This window comes from Vespa crabro, chromosome 18 (assembly GCF_910589235.1).
Source record: "Vespa crabro chromosome 18, iyVesCrab1.2, whole genome shotgun sequence".
NCBI classification, from domain to species: Eukaryota; Metazoa; Arthropoda; class Insecta; order Hymenoptera; family Vespidae; genus Vespa; species Vespa crabro.
The window spans coordinates 3,152,943-3,178,031 of record NC_060972.1 but is presented as its reverse complement, the minus strand read 5'-3'; the positions used below and the strand labels follow the sequence as shown (position 1 = coordinate 3,178,031).

The following is a 25,089-nucleotide window of genomic DNA, read 5'->3' as shown; positions in this document are numbered from 1 at the left end:
TAACTGAAAATAGTGGAGATAGCATAACAAGCAGTATGATGGATTTACGGAATATAAATATAAAAAGGTATATGTTATATTTGGAAGAATCCGTTTTGTGAAATATAATTGAAACGATACGAAAATCGATGAAATAATTTCAATTATGTTTAACATAGTACGAATGAAGTGTGATAAAAATTTTGTTAATACATGGAAATAAAGAGGACAAGTAGGATAATTGTTATCAAGATTGAGAACATAGGAGATAAAGTATCATAAATATTTCCAACGGAATATTTTAATCATTTTTAATGATTCTCAGGAGAAAACTGAAAACTTTATTATATCACGGACAAGTCTATATTAACTCTATACTGTGCATTTCATTTCTATCTCATTTCTACCTCATTTCTACCTAGGATGGTAACACAAGCTGCTACAACGACGTTTACAGATCACATTTTTTCATATTTACACAAGCAATACTTTTATATTTTCCTTATCTCTGCCATTAATAATATTAATAAAAAGAAAAAAAGAAAAAAAAAAAAAAAAAAAAAGAAAGAGAATAAGTAAAAGGGGCGACAATTTTATAATAACGAAAAAGCATTCAATTTAGAGAGAATGTTCAATTAAAAAACAAAACAAACAAAAAAAAGAAGAAGAAGAAGAAGAAGAAAAAAGAAAAAAACTCGAGTGCAAGTCGCTCGCATTGAATATAATAATTGCATAGAATGTATGAAGAAAATTAATTTTAACATTTGAAATAATTTTTTCAATGAAAATGAAAATATTATATATAAAAGCATTGACAAAATAATCAATATCTAATCAAAATCTTTCTATTATACGAATACAAAAGCCTTAATCCCTGATTCTTGGTTGCGTCTGGATTTTGTCTAAGGTTTATTTCAGTTGCGTCTGGATTTCTTGTTCCGTAATCCGTGCTCTATGATCCTGTGGTTTGTGTTCTGGATATATGGTATGCCTCTTTCTATGGATATTGTGTTTTCTATGGATCAAGAGGTTTCAAATAGAAGAAAAGTTTCATCTCGTAAATTCGTAAATTCTTTGTAAATTCAAAGACAATACCTCAATGACATTTTTGCACTTTCTCAAACAATGAACGACAGATTATTATAAGACGAGAGAGCATAGAAATTTTTTATTTTACACTTAGAATCATGAAACATCACGTATGACTCTGAGAGACAATGAGAGTTTTTGATATATCACTTTTGAAAAAGAGTAGTACAAAAATATTTTCTTTTCTTTTCATCCTTTTTTTTCTTTCTTTTTTTTTTTTTTTCTTTTAATCATTCCTGCACAAATATACTTGTCGAATGAATATATTATTTGTTTATTAGATACAGATATTATTATTATTATGAATAAAGTAAGATCAATCGACATAGAAAAGGAAAGAGGCCAAGTAGTTCACCTACATTAGCACTTCAATTCGCCATTCTTTAGTAATACGGAATTCATGAAAAGCTTATTTATTATATAATACATGAAGCTTGACTCGCTTTTTCGCGAGACCTATTCTTCAGTTGTACCCACTTATAAAACCTGTAACGAGGTACGCGAGAGTAAAAGTTTTAGCTTGAAGCTTTACAATTTTGAACGTAATTAAGTTTTCACGCCTTTTACCGCACATTCTCTTGTTGACGGGTCTAAAGCGACCGCATATTGCTGGACGTGACATATTTTTTAAAGAAAGAAATACTCGTTCTCATTATCATATTTTTTTTTTACGAAAGAAGAAAATAATTATATATTTTTCCTTCCCCTTTCTTTTTTTTTTCCCTTTTTTTATTTGAGTAAATTCGAAAAACATTGATCACTAGAAACGTTAAATTTTATTCAGAAATTTTAAGCTCGAAGAAAAATCTTTAATTAGCCAATGATCAATTTTCATCACGATCGATCTTTTTAACAGTAATACTTTTATTCTTTTATTCTATCAATTCTCGTCTCATTAGCCCCTTACTAAGTTACTTACAAAGTCACGTCGTTTATTAATTGGATAAGAATAAATTTAAGTTTGACTTTTACTTCGTCTCGAAGTATTCTCTTGTCTTCTTAGCGCAATTTTACAAACTTCTTTTGCACGAACGAAAATTCCTAACAAAGTTACATCGTCATTTCAAAAGATATGAAAACGATGAGTTCTTGAAGATTTATAAAATTAATTATAACAGCGATCTCTTTGTTTCTACGTAAACATGTTTATTACGTAAACGATTGATTTTATTTTATCAAATTAAAAGTTTCACGTGTATATTAGATAATTATTTATTTAACATATTTTAATTCCATCGTAATAAGGAAACACGTCGTTTATTTAAAGAACAAATTTTCGTAATATTATAGGAACTAATGATTCATAAAATGAATGGATATTTTGTTATATTTGAATTTTAATATGTTTACGGATACACAAGGAAAATATAATCTGAAAATGTTTGAATTATATTGTCTTTTATTGTTAGATGTTTCCGACCTGCATATTATGAGGAAGTCGTATAATAGCAATATAAAACTTGGTTCGCTCGCTAAATTTACAATTTAATATTAAGAGAATCGATAGGCTATCGTATAAATAGCAAGCATATTTATTGGAATAATATTGATTATTATTTTTGCGCGACTATTTTATTTTATTGTTCTACAAGATTATCGTTATAGGAGGATATTTAATTTTTTCTTTATTATAAAACATTGAATCTCTTTTTAAATGCTTTGTAAATTTTATTAAATACTTAGAATTTTATATGGCATTTTTCGATCATTTCTATATATAATAATTTTATTTCGAACAAAATACGCATGGAAAATGGAATAAAACGAATATAATTCCAAAGTGATTTATCGAAATCCATTTTAAATTGTTAATACATATATATATATATATATATATATATATATATATATATATATATCTAAATAATAAAGAGTTAAAGTTTATCTGAACAAAAATAAGAATTAAATATATATGTTTGATATCTCAAGCGTAAAATCAAAACCAACGAGATATTACAATACTAAGTTCCTGCTGTCTCCATTGGATATTTATTAGAAAATTATTAATTATATACGTATAAATTATGCATAGTGATTATATTTTTATTTAAAACGTTGAATAAAAAAATCACAAATAGAAATGGGACTTTTTATCGCTTTAAAAGTTCGTCTTTAATATTCATTAAATGGAGTTTCACTTTGTATTTAACTAATTTTGTCTGACAAATTTTATGGAATGTACATTTTCACTTTAATGTGTTCACATATCTTATGTTTTATTTTTGCAACAATTTTGGTAAATCATTAGCTCGATGTCAAAATAAAGATACTTTGGAAGAGAATTTTGTCTAGTTAAGTTCGATGCATCGAAGTTATTATTATACGCCAAGTTACTAGACAAATTATTAAATCTACGTTTGATGATACTACGTACGTTCATTATTTTTCCTCAATAATTACGTTGCTAATTACGAATGCATTTTAATATTAATAAATGAACTAAACTTACCAACATATTAATTAACTTAATTTCCTTAATTAATTAATTTAATTAATTAACTTGATTAATTATCTTAAATTCTTACATTTTTATAATTATTTATTTCATAAAAATTTAATAAAAAGAAAAAACTCATTACTACTTTTAAACGAAGAATAGCAAATTTATAGTGCACAATGAATTTTATATAACAATAAATTATCTTCTTTTCTTTGAACAATAATATAAAAGATAACATTTAGATGTCAGATCGAAACGATTGATATTATCAAAAGAATATTTTTAAAAGCTGATAAGTTCTTTCACATTTTTTCTTCTTTTTTTTCTTTTTCCTAAAAGAGATTTACATATTACAAATACGCACAAACTAATATTTCAGATAATGATATCAAATATCAGTATGTTTTTAATGCATATGACATATTGATAAAGTGCGTACGTAATTAGAAAAGAATGTGACAAGAGAATCAACAATAGTAAGAAACATCCTGCAAGGAAGATTACGATATCTCTGTATCTCTGTCTCTCTCTCTCTCTCTCTCTCTCTCTCTCTCTCTCTCTCTCTGTCTCTCTTTCTCTCTGTAGAGAGAAAAAAGAGAAGGAATAAAGGATAAGAGAAATAAAGAATAGTAACTCTAAACGATCAGCAACATAGCCGTATCTAACTGTGACATCCCAAATAAATTCACTGCTTTTTTTTACGACACCAATAAAAAAGACAACATGAAAGAAAGAAAAAAAAAAAAGAAAACGGAGAGAGAGAGAAAGAAAGAAAGTGAGGGAGAGAGAGAGAGAGAGAGAGAGAGATAAACGCAAGTAAAACGAATGAATGAGATAGAATAAGAGAGAAAACGCGCGTGGCTCTTTGGATGCTGGAACGAAAGAGGGGTTGCGTCTGGGTTGAAGCCGGCGCCCTCGCATCCACGAGTAACTTCAGTATACGCGCGTATCTACATTCGGTTGGACCTTACTTCTAGTCCTTTTCCTGAGAGATCGAATCGCTCGAGAATCGAAACGTTTTCGCGATAGCAATCGATCTATCCAACAAACTTTTCTTCCGAACGCGAGAGAAGGGAAAGAAAAGGAAAGGAGCAAAAAAAAAAAAGAAAAGAAAAAAAAAGAAAAAAAAAAAAGAAAAAAGAAAAAGAAAGGAAATACTCCGAATTTCTTCGATTTTCTTCGTGTCGTTTTCGTCCTTTCGTTACTCATTATACTTTTCTTTTTTTTTTCTCTCTCTCTCTCTCTCTCTCTTTCATTTATTTTCATTAAAAAGAAAACGCGACGATTTCATTAGTGTTTCATAAAATTGACAAATATGACGTATGATAATTACAACGTGTGATTTCAAAACAATACAATTGGTTTTTTTTTTCTTTTTTTTTTTTTTCTTTTTTTTGCTTTCTTTCTTTTAACATCGACTTAATTTTCATCTTAAACAATTAAAATCATTCCGATAAGTTGTCATTATTTTTTTCTTTTTTTTCTACTCTCGCGATTATCATCAACCGTGTGTTCCAATGATGTTACCTTTTCTTCATACGCAAATCTTCATTAAGAGATTTGATTAACTTCGATCGTACTTTTTAAGAATGTTTAACGTGAGATCTTATGATATAAGTTTTTGTGGGTGCAGCAGATGCGATCGAGGACCGGATATGAGAATAGACGTGAATTTTCACATAAATGGAAACCAAAATACGAGAGGTCGATCCTTTGACTAAAGGTAAGAATCATTCCCTACGATAATATCTATGTATATATATATATATATATATATATATATATATATATATATATATATATATTAGATATTTTGTGGATAAAAACTTGCCATTACTTAGAAAGTTTCACTTTGCATGAAATTCTGGGTAACTTTAATTAAATCATCGAGAAACTATTTAAGTGAGCTTGTTGAAGTAACCACAATAGAGAGAGTGAGTATGAGAGAGAGAGAGAGAGAGAGAGAGAGAGAGAGAGAGAGAGAGAGAGAGAGGAAGGGGGGAAGGAGAGGGAAAGAGAGAGAGAGACAATTTCAACCCTAACGAGACTTTCCTAACAATAAGATCTAATTCTAATTAATACTAGGGCCAGGCAATTCAATGAGGAAGAGAAATTACATATTAGAGGTAATCCTTCACAAAATTAATTTGGAATCTAACGCGAAATTAATTTAGAAGTCTGAAAGAGTTTCATTCTTTTTTGTTTATCATAAAAAGTATGTGAAATAAATAAACAAATAAATAAATAAATAAATAAATAAATAAATAAATATATATATATATTTCTTTTTTTTATTTACTCGTATTATTATCATTAACATGGAAATTTAAGTATCTTTTCTTTTAACTTTCTCTCTCTCTTTCTCTCTCTCTCTCTCTCTCTCTCTCTCTCTCTCTCTCTCGTACAAATTATATACCTTTCGAGCAGCTAATGTAAAATTCATTATTCCAAATTAATCGACTAATGCAATATAATAAATCGTTCCTTGTCCTGCATTTAAGTCCTTTCGGACAGATAGTAAATTAGTCGAATATGTATACATTAAGTAAATTTAATACTTGCGATGACATCTATGAAATATACCATTTATAATTACATTTCATGGAATTCCTACCACAATCAGATTAGAAATATGTAACATTTCGACGATCGATAGAAACTATTAACGTATAAATAAAATAAATATATTGAAAAATGCGAATAGTTATATCATTTTGTTATAGTCACTTCATTTAAAGACTTAGTTTAAATTACTTTATCCGCATGAAGATCATTCAACGCCATTCATAAGATTAATAAATTTTCATGGATGGAATCCAAGTTTCACGTAGATATGCAGCAGAATAAATTTTTCGTTGGTAAAAAGAAAGGATAGAAATATAGTAAAAAAAAAATATATATATATATATATATATATATATATATATTTTTAAGAGAGAGGGAGAGAGAAAGGAAAAAAAAAGTTGAATACTTAAATCTTAAGTCTTTTAACTTAAAAATACTAACCTTCAGAATGATACTCCTTAAAAGACTAAAGGAAACTATAAAATATCTAACTGAAACTGTTCTCTCTCTCTCTCTCTCTCTCTCTCTGTCTATTGTATATATATACATACATACATACAAATTTCGGATTTCCTTGCTATATGTGGTTCTTCGAGTTTCACTACCATTTCCTGTATGTTTCCATAAATCCCAAGGGTTACACGTCGTCTAACATGAACACGATAAAATGCATAAACGAAAATGATTCAACTTCAACTTTCTCCTTCTCTCTATCTCCCTCTCTTTCTCTCTTTTTCTCTTCCTTCATTTTTAACTTACATTCCTATAACTCGAACCACTAAAATCAGGCCGGATATTAGAAATATCGTCGTAAAGCATGTTCAAAAGAATATTCATTTCCTGTAATAGTTGCTCCTAACATTGCAATGAAAGACTTCATGTTGTTAAGTTACCAAATTTTCCCTCGAGCTCAAATAATATCGCTCCCTCTTTTTGTCTCTAATCTACCAAACGGATATTACGCTCCAATTTAATTCCACGATAATGATTCATGATTATCTTTAAATATAATTATATTTAATCAAAAGGAAAAAAAAGAAGAAGGAGAAAAAAAAAAAGAAAAAAGGAAAAAGTCACATGTCACATTTTTGTTCGACAGATATTAATAATTATTAAACCGAGAGAATTTTGGATCTATGAAAGTGAACGTGGAAAATTTATTTAACGTATAAATTATATGAAAGAGAATTTTAGATAAATTAATTCATTGCAAAAAAAAAAAAAAGATAAAAAAAGAAAAGATCGATAAGTATAGCCTAAATCGTTTTATTAAAGAATGGATTTTATTCGAATCGTAATTATTTACGATGACCCGAGAAAAGAAAAATCATTAGTGACATTGAGGGCAAATATAGATTCATGTAACATTGAATGAAAGAACAATAGAATGACGGGATCGGATCTATCATGAACATTGTGATCATGCTCTTGATTGTCTGTTGGATATGTTATATGAATCGTCAGAATGGTACGTGTTAAAGGGACAAAACTATTCATCACTGTCCGTAACAAGAACTCTGCTAAAATCGATTCGATCAAAGACAAGCTATTAAATCATTCTAATTTCCATACGAAAATGTTATATCATTTTTTTCTTTTCTTTTCTTTTCCATTTTTTTCCTTTTTTTTATTTTTTTCTTTTCTTTTTTCGAAAGAATATCATACCATTAATAACTTTTTATTCTATTGTATCTCAATGCGATACTTTAAGAATTCGTCATTTTTGTACGATAGAATTAATCTTTTTCTTACATTTGAATACTCATAGTAAATAATATATCGAGTTTTTCAACTTTTCCACATCTCCAATTCTTTTCTTTTCTTTCTTTCACTTTTCTTTTCTTCTTCTTCTTCTTCTTTTTTCTTTTCTGTTTTTTTTTTTTCCAAATCACCTTAACATTCTATCTTGATCGATTTCTTTCTGAAAATTCAAATTTCGACTCGTTTATTTGTCTCAAATTTAGTTTCTAAGTACTACTTGAAAAGTACGAGCAACTACTAGCGTTAAGTATCCTCGAATTGTTCTCACTTAAGGTAATTTTAAAGAGCTTAAGAAAGACCTTCCATTAAAGTTAGAGTACTAGTCGATTACTTTTTAATATCGTAATACTATTTTTAATCGATCGTAAGTTAATTATTTTCGTGATTACACGATATTCTTATGGTGGGACATCTAATTACAAGAAAAAAATAAAAAAAAAAAAAAAGAAAGAACGTAGCTTTCGCAACTTTCAAGTATTATACAAGATGCTTCCATTTTATTTTGTAATCTTCTTTAAAAAAAAACATCTTGATATTCCAAAGAACTTTAAGTTCTTTTTATTAACATCTACAAATTTTCATTTTCATTCGTGCATATCTACGAAACTATCGTCCAATGTTGACTGTTCATTTTATCAGATGTCTAGTTAACGAAAACGTAATATGCTATTCAGTTGAAACACATTCACAAAACGTGCCATTCTGACCAACTCAGAAATTAGTAATTTTGTTGAACATTTCGAGCATACTGAGTTCGCATGATTATCAAAACGATTGAAAATTTGATTCGACCGAGTAAACTATTCTCCCTGTTTCGCAATAATGCATACCAATGATTATGATCATTGTACAATTATAATCATAGTATATTTTTTCTTTTGAAATAATTAATAATAGATTAATTAAATAAATTGATATTAATCAAAACAAATTTTTATAAATATTACATTGAATTTATTTTCATGATCATTGACATAAATTTTAATAAATCTTTCGTAAAATATTTTATAGATAAATATTTGCATAGAATCAATAAATAAAACATTAATTACTATTAATGCATTTATTCTCAAATATTTTAATAAAATATATTTAAAAATAAAGGATAATTACAAATGGACGTAAATGATCCAATTACAAGGTACAAATAATTATTTGAAGATAATATACTGAATGAATATACCGAATCACAATGGTTTGAAAGGAAATAATGAGACAGCCCTACCTTACTTGTAATTAATGAAGTCTGTATTTTTGAAGAAATTGTATATAAGAATATAACGCAAATTACGAAAGGAATCAAGAGAATAAAGGCAAAGTCATTTAAAATGAAAGCATGCGTCTATTTGATCTATTTAAATGTTTCTCGAAGTACTAATTGCATCAGTATAAATTAGCTCAAATTTCTATTCTGTCATCAATTATTTTCTCATTGTCTTTTTCTCTTTAATTTGAAATTTCATTTGTACTTATCATTATTAGTAATCTTGTGTAATTGTGTAAGAAAGTTAACTCATATAACTTATGAAAGTAAGAAGGTATAAGTGTAAAGTAAGAAAGAGAGAGGGAGAAAGGGATTTAAATTTTCATCTTTATACATGTATGTATGTTTGGATTTAAATTTTCATATTTGTACATGTGTATATATATATATATATCTACATAGATTCATGTTAAACTTATAGAACTACTGAACATGTATACCAAGTGTCTCTTATTTAAAAATATATGATCACATATTCTGATCGATCTTAATGATTTTATAAATAAATGTTTCTAAAGTTTTAAAGATAACCTATAATAATATTATTACCATCTGTAATAATATTATTTGATCGTGTCGATCGTAATTTATGGAATATTTCCTAAATTCTTGATTAATTCATAATTCTATGACCTGCATGACTATAACGTTATAACGTTGAAACTTCCACAATATCTTTATTCAACTATCTTCTAATTAGTTGAAATAATTTACACTACCATCAACCAGGATATATCTCGCTTCCTGAACCAAGAATCGATATTGTAATCTCCAGAGAATTCTTCTAAGTATGGATTTATCTATGAGAAAGACTTTTCGCTGTTAGTGTTGACGTACGTCATGTCTCTTGGCAATAGAAAATAAATAGAAAATTATTTATGTATATTTCACATAAGATATTAAATATACGTATTATAAAATCTCATATCGGTTATCAAAGAATTTATATTTTTATAAATCATTAAAAATTTCTCTCTCTCTCTCTCTCTTTTTTTTTCTCTCTCTCTCTCTCTCTTTCCTTCATTTTAAAAAATGTTTTGAAAATTTAAAATATTGATATACATAAATAAATTATTTATATTCAATTATTAATTGCAGAAATATGAAAATATTATGGAATATAAAATGATTTTGAAAATATCTTTTAGAAGATAAAAGTAATAAAATTCCACAAATATTAACAAATTAAAATAAATCCAATAAACTTTGACTTCTTAACGAATATAATAATAATAATAATAATAATAATAAAGTAATTTGAATAGTAATTAATAATTTAATTTGCAAATTAAAAATAATGTAAATAATAGGAATGACATTTAAAAAGAGGAGATTACAACCGACAAAAAAATTTGTCCTCAATTTATAAAACTCTTGACACGAACCTAGTAAAAACTAAAGGTAACATATAACGAGCGCCTTAAGGGCCTCCAACATTTCTTTTCAAAACATGTAAATATCTAAGGACATACGTTTGGTCTACGTATTACACAAAACTCAAGACTTAGTCCTTCTTATGATATCCTATTCTATCTTTCTCGTTTTTATGTAGTTCTTTCTGACGACGAACGACCTTCAGTATAATCAAAGAAACGAGGGATGCAACGTAGGCGTTATTTATTTTATAACGCATTTGTGTCAAATTATTATAATCAAAAGGATTTTTACAGGGATATGGTATTAAAAAGACACAAAAATATTTAACAGTTATACATACTGATATATATACATACTGATTTTTGAATTATACCTCAACGTCATTTTCTTTCTTTTCATTTTTTCTTTTTGTTTTCTTTTTTATTTTTTTTTTTTTTTTTTGTAAATAAAAAACTTGACACTTGACACATTTGAAAAGAAAAAAAGTCCACCTAACATTAATTTTAATAACATCCTTTTTTTAATTTTTATTGAATGTATTTTTTAAAATTCGTAGCACTTTAACATGGAAATTGTTATAAGGAAAAAAAAAAAGAAGAAAAAAGAAAAAAGGAATAAAAAATATAGAAGAAAAAGATCATGACTGGTTCGTTAATCGTTATCTAATAAACGCGTGAGAAGAAAAATGTCGACGCAAGTACGAGATCGTAATTGATTGCTGACTTCGAAGGGTGCGTTTTCTTTACGGTGCTAATTAACGGACAGAAAATACCTGGAAAGAAAACCATTAAGCACAGACCTATATAGCTAGATTAATCGAACCCTTCATTCAGTGTCTCCTACTCTCGAGGTCACTTTGTAAATCTTTTTTACCCTCATTTGCGGGATAATTAACGAAGAGATTCAAAAAGGAAAAACTCGGAAAATTTCTTTTCCTTTCTTTTTTGTTTTTTTTTTTCTTTTTTTTTTTTTTTTTTACGGTTTACTTAATAAACATGGTAAATCCAAAATTACATTCTTTCAAACAAATTCTGCAAATATTCAAAGTAATATTAAAAATGAAAGAAAAAGAAAAAAAGGATCGCCTTTACGAAAAAAAAAAAAAAAAAACAGTACGAGCTTTATGAAAGAATATCAATGAGAATCTCGACATACGAATATGATTTATCGTTGATTACGTTTTTTATGAGACTATGATTAGCCTACATGAATAATTATAGCTATATGATACGTAGATACATAAATATGTCTATTTATACAGTTGATATGATACGTTATCGATATAATATGACGAAAAAATAATATCGATTTACATATATCGAATTACATAAATGAAAGAATCATTCGATAGCTTCGGCGAACATATTGTATAATACATTCATATGTATGTTGAGAATCCAGCAAAAAAAAAATGACTATAATAAAATAACAACAATAGTTAAATAAATTGTGAAATCTTCGATATATATATGTATATTGTATCTACGTATGAATACGTATATTTGTATAATATTTTTTAATTATCTCATTTATAATTTTTGTTTTACTTTTTACTATAGAATTTTCAATGAAAATTTGTATTTAATAAATACGAAAAGAAAAAATTGTACTCTTGAAAATTCATTAGACAATATACAAGGCAATATTTGTTATCGATAACATTTTTAGCCGACATAGATACTATAATATTGATTTGAAACGAAGTCGAAATTAAAGGAAAAGGAAAAAAAAAAAATGAAAATAAAGAGACCGAAAAAATCTATTTTATTATTGATAGGATCGATGATATATTTTTCTTTTTCCTTTTTTTTTTTTTTTTTTTTTTTTCCCCTATAGCTTCATATAAAATACAGATTTATCAAACAGATTTTATCGTATCTCTTCCATTTTAAAATAATAATTCGTTTCATCAAAAATTCTATATCTTCATGTTCTAAATACAAGTACGATTTGGTCTTGATATTCTTTGATATCTCTTTTTAAATCCAGCTACCACTCGGTGAATTTTTCAAAGGATCTTCTAGCAAAGTGCATGTTCGATAACGAAAATGGATGGTTATCTCAAAGAGCGAGAAATCTTTTTCTACTACCGATGATTAATGGATCGAAGTTACGTTTCGACATACGTTTCTTATTCGGGGTTAACTTTAAGATAGAAATAATGATCGTTCGATGTAAAGATAAATTTTTATTAAGATTAAACTGCTATTGTTTCAAGGTGGATATACATTTATGATATATAATATGTCAAATTAAAATAAATTTATAATATATATATATATATATATATATATATATATATAGATAATAAAAATAATACAAGTTAATAACAAGAAATATTAAAAATATAAATAAATAAAAAATAAATTCTTTTTTTCGAATTTTATAATTACGAATAAAATATTAAGAGAAATTCATATGATATGGTATGAAATATTACGAATATAAATATCAAAATTATATGATATTCGTGTATACATTAGAAGTTCATTAAAAATTCATGTTTTTCAGAAAAAATAAAAAGTATGAGTCATGTATAAATCTACTAACTATAAGAGTTGTATTACGTGAAAAGATACTATAATATCGATTCTAGTAATTTATGCATTATAATGCATCGAGGAATCGATTTCGATTTGGAATAATGCCAAATACGTTTTTCCCAAGTGTGTGATATAACGTTTCTATACCGCAATAGATGCTTGGCAACTTAGAAATTATGCATAGGATCGTTCGTTGAAATCGAACTTGCTATAAATATCGTTTAATTTATTGATTCAAGATAGTTCTTTTTGAATAGTAAATTTCATGATGAATCGATTTCCTCGAAAACAATACATATGTAATAGTTTTCGTATGTATTTTATTGTACTATATTTTATATCAATGATAAAGAATAAAGCCTCGTTTCTTTTTCTAATTATTACTATACTTCATATAGCATACTAATTTCTGTAGGTGTCTTAAAAATTCAAACTTCTTCTTTAAATCTATTCAGCAAAGATACTCGATGTTAAATTATTTGTTTATTTGTTTTATATATATATATATATATGTGTGTGTGTGTGTGTGTGTGTGTGTGTGTGTGTGTGTATGTACGTATATTAAAGAAATGACGAATTTTTATTCTCAATGATAAACGAAATAATAATTATAAGTATATATTCGTAATTAATTGGAATTTTATAAGCGAGAAAGAACGAGACGAAAGGAAACGACTGTTCAACAGAAGATTAGAAATCAAACTAAACGAAACTGTATGTTGAATGTGTCCTTCGCGCTTGGTCTGTTTTCAAGGTGATCGGAATGACGACGAGAGAACTAAAAACAAACGGGAGAAAAAAAATGTAAACGATATAAAGCATCGAGAACGCGTTGTTGATAGAGATATGAAAATTCATGACAGAAGGCACTTTTTTTTCTTTTACAAGGACACACTTTGAACATCAATTAAAGTGATTTCGTCATCGATTTATGTATGTCTCATACACAGATAAAAGATTAGGCGAGATGATTTTGATATAAGTAAACGATAAAAAAGAAGCCAATCAAGTTGTATACATAGATAATTTATACGTAGTAAAACATAATTTATTCCAGAGAAAATGATAGTAATGATAAATCAACCTACGTAAAAGTATAATAGTTATGTTCAAAGTAATAAAGTATAACGATGACGAAAAGAAAGAAGATAAAACTCTGGAGAACAAATAAAATATGTAAAAATATATTGGACGAACTAATAAATAGTAAAATGTTCAGATAATAAAAACTATTACTGCTATTAACAATTTAATTGATTATATTAAAATATTAAATACGATATACGATTAGCAAAAACGTGATACAAATTTGTAGATAAAGATAATCGTTCAAATAAAAAAAACGACGAATAAAATGTCTCTATCGTTCATGATTTCTTTATCATTTTTATTTGAAATTAATAATTCCTATGTAGTCTCATATAAAAGTTAAGAAAAAGGATCACCGACCTTTGTCAACAATGAACGTAAAAATTTCCTTTCGCGTTTCACGTCTTCCATATTCATGAATAAAATTTATGAGCAAAATATTTGTTGACTCGAGAAGCTTGAAATTTACAATTTGTCTCTTTTTGCTTTATTTTTCTTTTATCTTTCCTTTTTCTTTCTCCTCTTACGGATAAGTGCAGATGACATATACATACACACTATAATCTAGTCAAGCAAGAAGTGTTTGTCTATCGGAAAATTGTAACCCACGATTTTGATCGATTTACGTAACAGCAGGTCACGCATCGTTGACGTTCGATCAGATTACTCGATCGAAACGTTTTATGGGAATAACGTTACAGATTCTCGTCATGCTTCACTGATAAATAAGTTCGTTAAAGCTGACCAATCGTAGACGAACGTGTTCGTTAATTATCAAACTTTCGTGAGTAGACTGAGCTCGGCGATGTTCGATATAGATACTGGTTAAAAAATGGAAAAGACAGAAAGAAAGAAAGAAAGAAAGAAAAAAAAAAGGAAAAGGATGCGATGAAAAGGACGGAAATAGTCAAAAAGAAAAATTCAGATCATAAAAAGGACATCCGTAGTCCATTCATCATCTCGCGCAATTCGACATACTGAATATGAGTTAGCATGAAGTTCGTTCTATTTAAAGTTACATTTTTTTACATCATCATAAGGACGACTAGACCGAACTGACAGCATTGTTCGATTGTTCGTTCGTATATGCGGCACGTGCGATGTATGACAAGTAACTTTTGCAAATTCTTTTACATATGTACATTGGTATTCCGCATTATTTTGTCAATTGACCAAAAAAGATAAAAGAAAAAAAGAGCGAAATAGAATATAAAATCCATCTACGTGTTGCATGATATTAACAACATGGAAAATCAAATATTGAAAGCTCTGTCCGAGCTTTTGTTTTACTCTGCATTCGTTTTACTTTCGTTACATTTCGCTTTATATCCCGTCATTTTCATTTCTGTACATTCGCAACATATGCAAAGAGAGAGAGAGAGAGAGAGAGAAAGAAAATCTACGACATAAAATTCTTCTCTTATATGTAAACATATATGCGTTGCTTATCAAGAAAAATAATAAAAAATGAATCTGTCACGATTATGTAATTATATGAAATAAATTGTCATGACAATTATTTCATCGCATAGCATGTCGGTATCATTCGTTCATCTTAACTCAATTTTACGACATATTTACGACTATATATATAGATATAGATATCTAATGAGTTAAAAAGCTATAAAATTTTTTTCCATGCAAATTTTATTTCAATTAAACCAAATGAAATATACGAACAAGTTATTAAATGTTCTTACGATGTTGTCCATTTAATTTCTTTCCTTTTTCTAATATCTTTTTTCTTTTTTCAAATCTTTTAACTTTTAATCACAATCACGCAAAGACATGAGTCAAACACTAATTGGATGGATGGAAAAAGGAAAAATCAAGTTACTCTCAACTATAACAGTTTTTCAACTAAATTGCAATAACTTTAATCGAAGAAGTTTCAACATATCCTGATCGACTTTGATCGATAACTCCTTTCATATAATGACCAAACCTTACCTATTTCAACCTTTGATATTTTCTAGGATTAATTTCCTTCGTCGTTGTATTAAATTTGATCTTTGTCGATTTTTAATTCCTTCGTTAAATAAAAACTTCTTTGTACATGAAAAAAAAAAAAAAAATAAATTATCGATGAATCTCATTTATCGATTAATAACTTAAATTAAAAGAAAAAAAAAATGGATCTTGCACATTGCAAATTGCAAAATTCTCAAAAGAAAAAAGTACAATAGAAATGCCGTAAGTTATATAAATAATTTTTTGAAAAAACATTTTTGTTCATAAGATATACCAAAAGGATCTGTTTTATTGAACGATTAAATGATACATTATTATTGTAAAGGATTAAAAGAATTAAAAGATTCAATTATTAAAAATTATTGTATTAATATAATCGGTTTAGATAAGTTTTATTCATGTATTATGGATTTGTAAAATCATGGAAAAATAGATTTATTTGGAAGTTAAGAAAAAAGAAAATTTCTATCTAAAAGGTTTATTCATCCGTAATTGCAGTTTCTATTGAAAGATATTTTGATATCTAACTATAGAATAGCCTGCCACTTACATTCGTGTCGTAAAGTAAAGTAAGAAAGAAAAAGAAAAGGAGAGAAAATAGACACCAAACGTTCATTCTTTTCCACCGTTCATGCGTACTTTTCGTCATAATTGGAAGTCGTATTTGCTTTTGAAGGACAACGAACGCATTAAGAAAAGAAAACTGGGTAATGATAACGTTCTTTATAAAAGAGAATGAGTAGTCTTACATAACAATAAAATGAAATAAAATAAAATCCTATTTCATGATTCCATACGTATCGTTTCGTATTTTCTACGTTATTGCTGTTCCCTTTTTATGGACGTTAAAATCAGAATCTCATTTTAAACTTTTGCAATTAAACGTAATACCTATAAAATAGAACATTATTAGAATTTTGTTTGAATATTAAATGAATTGACCGATATTTTAATTATAATAATTTATTATATTTATGTTATTATTTATTAGACACATTTATTCCTATATTTTATTTTTTTATAATGCAATTATTAATTAATCGTGATCATGCAAACAAAATGTTTCATTTTCCAACGTAGATATTATTAATACCTGACAGGCGAATATTTGTCAACTTTTATGCATCACGCGTTTCATCGTGTTATTAATTGCAATCGTGTTTACTTGTTACGTGATCATATCGAATAAACGTTGAGAGAAATTCGTTTAACTGTATATGTAGAAGTATACGATGATGCGTGATTCGTTTAATAATTGGAAATTTTTTAAAAATTTTTTAAATAAAGGGTTTCCTTCTTTTTTTTTTTTTTTTTTTTTTTTTTTTTTAACACATTTATGGCAAGTAAATTTGTGGATTTTCTGCAGATTAGGAAATATATATGTGTGTGTGTGTGTGTATGTGTGTATTAAATCGTATTTAAACGTAGATACGAGAAATACACTTGATCACATTTTATCATCATTTTCAGTCACCAGAATTTCGGATATTCTCAAATATTCATTAATAAAATGTGATAAACGATTTTATTTAATCTTGCAATTAAAAATTTGTTTGGTAGATCTAGCGGGAAAAATCTAGCGAGAAAAATTGAGAACTTCTATATCGAATTTATTAAAAGTGAAAATGAATAATTAGAATATTATTGGATTAGCTAGAAAGAGAAATTTCATTTAATTCCAAGACATAAAGTTTCTATTTGTAAGTAGAGAAATTTATTAGATACGAATTTGTTGAGATAAAAACTCTTTTAATTAACTCTCATTTAATATATTATTTACCATATCGAGCAATATATCCTTCAAAGGATATTAAATGCATTATTTATTTCACATCAACGCAAAAATATGTTATATTAAGAGTTGATTGCAATTCAGAAACGTGTTTACATAATTGAAAGGATTTTGTTTTTACGGCAAATATAATAAAATTCAATATAAAAACTTTTTATATATTTTTCCCAAATATAAACGTTAACGATCTTCATAAATTTTTCGACAATTATCTTCATTTTTTTCAAATTCGAATTTTTTTTTTTTTTTTATTTCATATATATACTTTCATACATTTAAAATATACAGTAGACAATTTATCATTCTGAAAATATATAACGCAGACTTTATGAACAATAAATTTATAACTCGTGATTTCAATATAAAAGAAAAAAAAAAAACACTTTCAGTCATGAAAAATGATCGAAAGAGATTTGAATTATCAATGAGAAATCGTATATCGATGTTATGACTTTTAGTTTAGCGAAATAGAAGAAAAATCTTTTATGCTAGCAATATATTACCAATTCTTCTTTTTTCTTTTTTTCTTTTTTTTCTTTTTTTTTTTTTCCTTTTCTTCTGCCATTCTAAAATGAAGAAATCGTATATCATGTTGCCCAACGATTTTTAAAATTTATTTATTTTCAATATGAGAATAATATTTTCTAAATAATGACAATAATAAGAAATGATCGTTGAACTTGAACTTCTTCAAATAAATAATTCAATGCGTACAATCATTTCTTTTTCAAACGTGCTTTTCATTTTAATACGTATTAAAGTTATATTCTTCTCAAAGTAACAGAGCAAATAATTGAATTTCATGAAATTATGATATAATTTCAATTCTTGGAGAAATCTTGTCAATTTTATTCTAATGCATTCTTTTTCTTTTAGTGATAAAAAAGTTCTCTCTCTCTCTCTCTCTCTCTCGCTCTCTTTCTTTCTCTCTCTCTTCTCTGATCATTATTCAAAATTTGATCGTGTGTTTCTTCAGCGTAACGTTACAACAGATTTACGAGTAGACGGTGTAATTGGGAGATAATAGATTTCTCGTTACGAGCAAATAATACATAACTTTGATTTCTGATCTACCTAACGAGAGGAGCGAATATCTATTATTCTGAGAAATATAGATATAGATGAACAAATGGATAGATAAACAGAAGAAAGAGATAATATATACTGTTGCCGAACCAATGCTAATATTTATTTTTTCCATTAAATTGAACACTGAATTAATTAGCTACGTTACCTTCATTAGCATTTATCAATTATGTAAAAAAGACTTCGATACTTTTATGAATAAATTTTTCGAAATCTGATATCTAATATTGAATATTCGATCGAACATAAAGATGTTTCATATAAAAAATATTCTCATAAAAATATGATTATTAAATATACATACGTGATGATGCAACATAACTCGAATGCATTTGACAAATTACTTCAAAATCTTTGTTAATCTTAATAAACAAAAATTATCAATAATAACGTATGGCGTCACATGGCGAGACGTTCTACCTTTGAGAAACTTTCGCAGCAGGGTGAAACAAGTACAAAGGAGTTTGTTAATGCATTTTACCTATAATTGGTATGTTTAGAACCCCGGGCACCCACTTCAACACGAAAATCCACTTTGATTTTCTATTCTGTGGATAAGAGCCTCAAAAAAAAAAAGAAAAAAGAGAAAAAAAAATTCGAACGCGTTAAGAATGAAGAAACTGTCGAGGGATGGCTACAAAATAAATAAATTCAATATAAAATTCATTTCATTGATAAATCGATATTTCAATATATCTCAGTTTATACGTGTATCTGTTATTTTAATATAAACAAGTAATTTTGTCGATCTTTATAATGTTATATATATATATATATATATATATATATATATATATATACATATATACATATAATCTTGAGGTATCATTCGTATGATAAAAAAAAATAAAAATTTATGGTCATCAGAAACGCATCAGTGGGAGGAAAAATGAGATGCATTATCGACACGAACGAAAGAATTTTCCACGACATTTTTCCTATATCATCATTTATACTATTTTTCGGTAGTAGTATTCCTTTTAATATCAAAAAAAAAAAAAAAAAAAAAAAAAAGGAGAGAACATTTTGATAATGCGAAAGTTGGACTTTTTATAAAAACATTAATATAATATAAGTAAAGAAGAAACATAAGTAAAAGGAAAAAGAAGAAGAAGAAGAAAAAGAAGAGAAAGAAGAGGAAGAAAAAGGAAAAAGAAAAGAAGATATGTGAAATAAATATTAGCAAAAGTAAAACGACGAAAAGAGTAAGGAGATTATGGGAAAAGAAGACGAAAAAAAAAAAATGTGAATACTACCGTGAGAAAGGTTGGATTTAAAGATAGCTCGAAATCTTTCCAGAGCTTTTTACTAATTCTGAAAGAGGGAAAAAGAAAATGAGAGAGAGAGAGAGAGAGAGAGAGAGAGAGAGAGGGAGAAAGAGGAAAAGAAATAGATAAGAACATAGAAATGAACGAATCCACTTCTCTTATTGGCCAGCATATCGTGAGTACACATTAAATTCAACGGAGTTGTCATCAAAGCGAATGAAATACTCACTTAACTAATTAATAAGTCGATTTCTATCGGACGAGATAACTTTAAAATAAGAAAATGAAAGAGAGTGAAAGAGAGAGAGAGAGAGAGAGAGAGAGAAATGATCGTCGAAAATTATCTGACGATGTTTCGCGATTGCAGAAATATCTGGAAGTAATTGGAAAAGCAATTATTCTATCGGAAGTTGAAATCGAGTGGGTAGGAATAAATTAAAATTGTGATTGCATCGGAATGACGTTTAAAAGTGTTCGAATGTGCTCGAGGATGTGAAAATGTCAAAATTATTTATGTAATTTTAAATACTTTTGGAAAACGTTCAATGACATTTTTTTCATGACAAAATAGAAAAAAAAAAGAAAAGAACAAGAGAATATTAAATTAAATTAAATTAAAAAGAAGAAAAAAAAAGAAAAAGAAATTTTATCCTAGCTGATAAATTTATTTATCAATTTGTTATAAATTTTCGGTTATTTAAATTCAATATATATTATAGTAAATTGAGATTTCAAGATAAATACTCCTAGTAGAGATATACTGATAATTTTACGTATAAAATGTCAATGCTATTGGTCAAATTGTGGACGTACGTCGGTCGATGACAACCGTTGCGAGAATTTCAATGTCAGGATTTATGTGAATGTCGAAAAGGATTGAAAGAGAGAGAGAGAGCGAGAGAGAGATACGTTATGATGCTATTTCGATCTCTTTGACAGAAAACATTTCGTTTCAAAATAAATAAGAAACTAGATTGCAGAGAATTCCTGCAAAGATATGGTATATATTTCTATCTAAACGCCTGTGTTATTAGTATGGCCATAAATAATCATTACGTTTCTCCTATGCATCTGAATAACTATGAATCGAAATATACAGGAACATATATTCGTATTTCGCTACGATTTATTACGAAATAACTACGAGTATTGAGAAAAATTAGTTATAAATAAGTTAATAATTATTATGAATTATATTATCTTTTTGTAAATATACAACTAACTATAGATATTAATTGATTCGATTGGATTTAAATTAGATCAAATAATACGATCGCTTGATGATATTTAAATAAGATAAATGTATATATTCAAATCGTAGTATAACATTTAGATATATATATATATATGTATGTATGTATGTATGTATTCAATGTCCAATCTCGGAAATCTGTTGTGTGCAATCGTGCAGATAAATTATTCGAAAAACTTGAGAGGGAAAGCTATATAGGAAAGGAGAGAAGGATATTCGTGCAACAGGCGTCACGATGGAGAACAGAGAGAATACATAATGAAGGAGTAATTAGAATACCTAAACGTTAAACTAGAAACTGTTTAACTAAACTAGAAAGTTTTGCCAAAGTAACCACCGGTCACCAGTACGATTAGATGGAAGAAAATATTCGTTGTACTGTACAGCCATTTCAACGAGTTTTTGAACCTTGAAAACGCTGAAAGAATTTTCAACAAAATTATAAAGTAGAAAATCATTTTTATAAACTAAAAACTTTTTTAAAAACGACGTTTCATATTTCAAAATTTCATTACTGATATCAAGATTTTAAAAAAGCTTTAGAAATATCAGAATCAAGGGAAATATATATACGGAAAATATATTTTTGAAGTTCAGCCATTAACTCTTATAAACTATAAATATTTCATTCAAATCGAGTACAATATTATTATGATACATTAATCAAAAAAAAAAAAAAAAAGAAAAAAAAAAGAAAACACAGAAATATAATATTCATATTAAAATGTTTACCAAATAAAAAATTGATCAAAAGAAATCTTCATTATTGGAGAAAAAAAAATTAATTTTGCGTCTGTGGTTGTCTGCGGTTAAGTCTGAGGTTACGTCTGGCGTTGTGTCTGGAGTTATGTCTGAGGTTGAGTCTGAATTGATCTCTCTTTTACTTTAGAACTTAAGTTAGATTTGTGAACTACTGAAGTACTAAAAAGTACTTTCTTTTCGAGAAGATCCTTAAAGATCGAAGGAAAGACGTAATCGTTCCAATAGACGTCGTAAAATTGCGTTTCCTGCGTAACGATCTCAATTTTGGTAAAAAAAAAAGCGGGAAATCAGAAAGCTGTTGGATAATGGAACGAAGGGTGAGAAACATAGGGGTGATTTTATCGTTCTGATATCGTTGCTCGAAAGGGGGTGATTTTTTCATGATGGAATAAGTCATACTATGCACATATTTTTTCCCTTCTAGCTTTTTCGCTTCGTTCGTCTTTATACAGACATCGTGCCATTTCTCTAGAAAATCTTTAGTTATTACTATCTTATATTTATTATTATTTCATTATTATGTTATTTAATTAATCTCCATTTTCATTATTTTAGATATCTTAGAAAATTAGAAAAGAATTATTGACATTTAATTATTGATATTTAAATGTTACACATTAAATTAATCTGAACGAATAAAGTAACAAGGATATATTACAAATAGCAAACATTTTAATCCATTAAAATGTTTAAGATTTTTCAAAAGTTATCCTAAATTATATTCATTAATAAAAAAATATTTCATTTCTAATGCATATACATTGAAAACAGCTATCGTACGTAAATATATTAAATGTATGACCATTCAGACGTTATTAATTGTAAATTATATATGATGATTATTCCACCATATGTATATTATTATGTCTCCGATGATACAATATTCAGAATTACGCAAATTATGGAAATGCAATGACAGAGAAGTCTACCACGTAAATGCGATCTAAACGTTAATTGAATCCGTAATATTCCACGATTATGCTAACGAGCAGAATCATTTCTTCGCATTTTCTCGATCGTTATCGAGTCAGCCTTGATTGTTCCTCTTTGTAAAAAGGAAAGAATTCGTTAAACCTAGTATTCTATTTTACCGAGGAAAAAAATATAAAGAGATTATAATTCCATTTTATAGATTATATATTCTATCTGCATCAGTCGATAATTTGTTAATGAAACTTTTAATTGAATAACATTATACTTGAATAAAGATATTTCCCTTCGGCAAGATAATATAAAAAACTATGATCAAACAGTAAAGTTCATTAAGGTATCCTTTCTCTCTTCCTTAAGTAACGATTAACAAGAACTCTAAGATGATTAGGTAATCTCTTTGATAGGTACGCAAACTAAAATTACAGAGTATACGAAACAACATGAAACAAAGATAACGTTTCATGTTATGATTATAATCTAATGTACTAGACACAAAGAGGAATAACATTAAAATAATAAATTATTATATTATTTATTATTTTATATATTTATTATTAAATTATTATATTATTTATTTTTTATCGTTTGTCAATTAAACCAAATGAAATATCACATTCGAATCTTTTATTAAAGAAAATATAAAGTTGTATATTTGGAGAAATAGTATTCAATATCGATATAAAAGAATAATATGGGTGATGAATGATGCTAAAAATGTCAAAGTAAAATTTACATTAGAAAAAAAATTTAGAAAATTCTTTTCCCTTTCGGGCATTAACGTTCATTAAAATATCGAAATATCACGAAATTATGATCGACGTTATATCAAGAAAAATGCATTCAGTTCGAAAAATATATTTCCTAAGATTTCCATTAAACATTTACCTATCTTTTCATATATCCTATTAGAAATTGTCTATTTTTCAACGACTTATCATTTCAATGAATTTCTTCGTTTATTTTATTTTCTGTTTTTTTTTCTTTTTTTTTTTTTTTCCCCATCAAATCGAAATTAATTGTAATCCAATTTATTTGAAATATATTTTAAATTTCCTTTCGCATTTTAAGGAGAATTTATTTTCATTCAATACATTATTCCTGTTTCCTATTATTTGTAATTTATTTTTCATTTATTCGCATTACTCATACAAATGTAAAATTTATATACATATCTATGTTAAAACTGATAAGAAGAAGACAAATCATTATATAAACTTGCATCATTTTGATGAAACGTATCTCATTATTACTAAACATCCGATAGATCGATTTACATCAATTCTATTTCGAAGTGTATAAATTACAGTTCGGAAGTAACACGTAACTACGCCGAACATTATCACTACAGTGAAGTTTCACGATACGACAATACAAACGTAAACTACAGGAACCGAATCGGATTACGACGTCGAAATACCTGACAATAATTTAACGAATCGGTTGGAACAAAATGAACTAGCGTGAAACGCGATGCGATTTAAATACTCCAGTCGAAATTCCCACGAGAGAAAGACAGAGCTAAAGGGAAAATTTCCAATCGTTTCTTCCTATTCTTTCATTGAGTCTTTAATTATCGATTCGATTTCTATTCTATTATATATTGTAAAGAAGTAATTTTCAATGAATCCTCCTCGTAAGATAATTTCCCTCATGTTTCATTTAAATGTATAATTAAATTTGTTTCTGAAATCAATATGTTTTAAAGTTATTTAAAGTTATTAAATAAATATTAATAATTTTATAAAAATGAAGCCATTAAATGATATAAATTCTTGTATCAATTTTAATTCAATATTAAAAAATATGATAGAGAAATTATACGACAATTTAATAAATATAATGATTAGATGAATGTCTTTACTTTAAGGAAATTTTCGATAATAATTTATTTTCGAAATTATATATAGATATTTCTATT

The 25,089-nt window shown here is 26.9% G+C and overlaps 1 protein-coding gene across 2 annotated transcripts in view; it reads left to right on the top strand.

Moving 5' to 3' along the window:
* Positions 1-4,816: 4,816 nt before the first annotated feature.
* Positions 4,817-25,089, top strand: part of LOC124430299 — a 157,690-nt gene continuing 137,417 nt past the window's right edge. The window contains exons 1-2 of one of the 2 annotated variants that reach the window (XM_046976636.1): positions 4,817-4,828; positions 5,142-5,231. The gene's annotated coding sequence lies outside the window, so the exon portion shown is untranslated. Of the gene's footprint in view, positions 4,829-4,898; positions 5,232-25,089 lie in introns of those variants that run through there. The other variant, XM_046976635.1, reaches the window with a different exon arrangement.